This window comes from Perca flavescens, chromosome 10 (assembly GCF_004354835.1).
Source record: "Perca flavescens isolate YP-PL-M2 chromosome 10, PFLA_1.0, whole genome shotgun sequence".
NCBI classification, from domain to species: Eukaryota; Metazoa; Chordata; class Actinopteri; order Perciformes; family Percidae; genus Perca; species Perca flavescens.
In genome coordinates, this window is record NC_041340.1 from 33,738,697 (window position 1) to 33,742,128 (window position 3,432).

Sequence of the window (3,432 nt, forward strand, 5' to 3'; positions counted from 1 at the left end):
CACCAATACAGAAATTACAAACTTTTTCATCTTAACAGTTTGAACAATTTGAGTGACTTGACACTACTCAATAGTTTATTTAAGGAAAAAATATAGATTGTATAGCATACCAATTTTTACATAAGGTAAAAAAGAAGGAATGAAAATCAGCAGTTTTCTTCAATAAAGTATTTTGTCTCTAGTAATTTATCGAATTACTCGGGGGAAAAAAACTAAAGGTACATACGTAACGGTACCAGAGAATAGTGTGACTAATCCTGTCTCTCTCCAGCATCATGTGGCAGGTTTTCTTCATCACATTGGATATCTGCATCATCTCTAAATAAAAATGAATATTGTGTTTCTATTGCTTTCACCGCCATTACTTTCTGAAAAACAGTAAGAACACAGTTTTACTATTGTAAAGATATAGTGTTTTTCACTTTTGTTTATAGCTGTGTACATAACCTCAGACATCTTACCTGGACATGTTGGTATCTTTGCTCTTTTACCGGTTTCTCTCAAACAGCGCAGTGTATAATTGTTTCATTCTTATTTGGTGTTTGTATACAAAAAAAAAGGCTTTCTGAGCTTTCTCTGTATAAATACCATATATTTTTACTAACTAGTCTAAAATAAGACACCTACTCAGGCTTTCAGCTAAAATCCCAATCAGCAGTGTTTGATAGGCACCAGACTGGAATCTATTCTGTTTTGAATGTGTGGTTAACAGTTTTGACAGCAGTGTGTTAGCATTTGAACAAAGTGCCTTAAATCTACAGTGTTGTGCACGTTGTGGTTAAAGTCATGGGATAAGTGTGTAGAGTTTTGAAAACTGTGTTCAAGCAATGAAAAACCAACTAGAGTTTGGTCCACATGAACTGCTGCTGTGCAGACTGTAGTTAGCGTTTTGCACACGTGACTCCAGTTGTGCCCACTGTCGTTTAGCAATCTAAAAAAACGTGTAACACTGTGTAAGAATTTCTCCCATCTAGCGGTGAAATTGTATATGACAACCAGCTGAATATTACTTGCTAGCCCCTCCCATTCCGAGCGCGTTTTAACTCCTACGGTGGCCGAACCCAAAATTAGCTCTTAGTATCTCCCATCATTTACACGCAGCTGTTCTAGCTGTAGCCTAGTCTGTCTTACAACTTCATGATGTGAGTTGTCTGCCAAGAACATCACGGAGATTATGCACAACCATGCTATAGTTAGCCAAGCAACTATGAAACATTGAATTTACACAAATGGGCAGAATTACCTGTCTAGAAGAAAGCAGGCAACTTCGTCTTCCCTTTTAAAATCCTTGCTCCTCTTTGCATCTTGGAAAAGCCACTCCAATATTATCTTTGGTCTTGTTGCTTTGCCTGTCGCGTTGTCGTTTTAATTCTCTTCCTTGGCGACTCCGTTACACGTCCCTGAGGATAGGCGCGATCCTCCATCTTCAACAGGCTTTCAAATCTGCCGGCAGTGGCGAGTAGTCTCCTCCCTGGCATTCATCACGGTGCCACTGAGTGTAAAAGCGCAAAAAGGCGGAGGTATTGCCATCTTTGGCTAATGTATTTTGAAGATGGAGGCGCAACATGGCGGCCGCCGTTCCAGCGACTCGCTCGTATGTATTCTGAATGATTCTGAATGGCAGATTCTACGCGTACGAGAATACGTTGATTAGTTGGTGGAAGTAATTACACATGAATGAGCACATATTTGTGAAAGAACAAAGTTTTTTTTGCTAAGAATCAACACAAAAAATGACACAATGTAGGTTTAAAATATGACTCAAACCGATTAATCAATTACCAAAAATGTGGATGAGTAATTTAATAGTTGACAACTAATCGATTAATCGACTAATCTTTGCTGCTCTACTCTGCATAGCCTATGAATGTAGATACAAGATGTTTTTTTTCCCTTTTTCAACAAGCACAGTAAGTAGGTGATTTGAGAGGGGGATAAAGGGGATGCCATGCCCCTTGTGAGCAAAATGACAAAAATGCATGCCCCTTGTTAACTTGCCATTGTCTACATCCCCATTGGTCTTTTATCTGACTTACCCCATTTCCACCAAGGCAGAGCTGGTGCTGGTTCGGAGCCAGAGCCTAGTTTCAAATTGGTTCTTTGTTTTTCGACCACCAAAGCGCCAGCTCCGAACCAGTAAAAGTGGTTCTTAAGTAGCACCAAATCATTGCTGGGCCAGAAGTAAGAATCGCTTACGTCAGCGGCTGGGGGCGGGGTCACCGTGACCAACAAGACGGTCAGAAACTTGTGACCGCCATTTTTGAATTAGCAGATAAACACGATGGACGCGATTAAACAACAGCAGCAGTGGTCAGAGGAGGAAACGAGCTGCTTTCTTGCACTATAAAGGCGAGCCGCGCGAACACGTTGGATCCGCCGAGTTTGGACGCCGATGTAGGTCCGCAAAGCCACGAACATCAATAGCAAGGAACCGGCCACCGTTGTTGATGGTGTGTTTGGCGCCGCCGCAAGACGTATACAGTGACGTAAGACCTGGCTCTGTGCCGGCTCTTTAGCCTGTGGAAAAGCAAACCGGTTCTTTGGAGGCTCGTCAGTCGAACCAACTCCAAACCGGCACTAGCTCTAGCTCTGAACCAGCACCTGGTTCTTGTTGGTGGAAAAGGGGTAACTGAGGTTTGTACAAGTAAGAATCTATGGCACCGACCATGACGGTGAAACATCAGTAGCCTTACACTGCTGCTGTGTATTGAAATCCACGGCGCTGTCCGTGGTGCGCGAGTAGCAGACAGATTTGGAATTGCAACTTTTTGTCTGAGTCCCCCCTGTTAAAAAAACCCCCAAACAAATAGTCTACTGGACATAGTGTTTAAGTACCCTACCGTTTCAAGCTATTTAAGCCGTTTGTGTGTAAAAGGGTGAAACTCCCTAAATTGGTGAGTCTGTCACGTTAGATATAAATACACTCACCAGCCACTGTATTAGGTACGCCTGTTTAACTGCTTGTGATGCAAATATGTAATCAGCCAATAACGTGTCAGCAACTCAATGCATCCAGGCCTGTAGACTGTGTCAGTCTATCTATCTATCTATTTATCTATCTATCTATCTATCTATCTATCTATCTATCTGGTAGCCACACACAGTTCAACTTTAAGTTAAATTAAGTTTTACTATAATATAATTTTGACTTTGTGTTAAAAACCATCTCAAAAACCGTGAATAACTGCATCCATCGCAGCACAGATTCTTACTGAAATTGGCCGACCGCAGCGCTATGGTTCAAAAACCTGTAAAGGAGAGGAGAAGAAAAAGTCAATTCACCGATGTGTTAAAAGACCGAGCGGCAGTTTAACCTGTGTGTGACAGGTAGTGTCGTACCTCTGTTCCTGTCGCACGCTTGGAAAATAAATCCTGGATGCGTTAATTACCTCGTCTGACCTGGTTCCCTCCGTGTGAACGTCTAGTGTGTGT

At 42.0% G+C, this 3,432-nt stretch overlaps 1 long non-coding RNA gene across 1 annotated transcript; it reads right to left on the reverse strand.

Moving 5' to 3' along the window:
* Positions 1-1,430: 1,430 nt before the first annotated feature.
* LOC114562826 (uncharacterized) lies at positions 1,431-3,431 on the reverse strand. The gene is made up of 3 exons (XR_003693548.1): positions 3,340-3,431; positions 3,213-3,248; positions 1,431-1,492 (listed from the first exon to the last, which is right to left on the reverse strand). It is a non-coding gene; the product is annotated as an uncharacterized LOC114562826 (long non-coding RNA).
* Position 3,432: the final 1 nt, after the last annotated feature.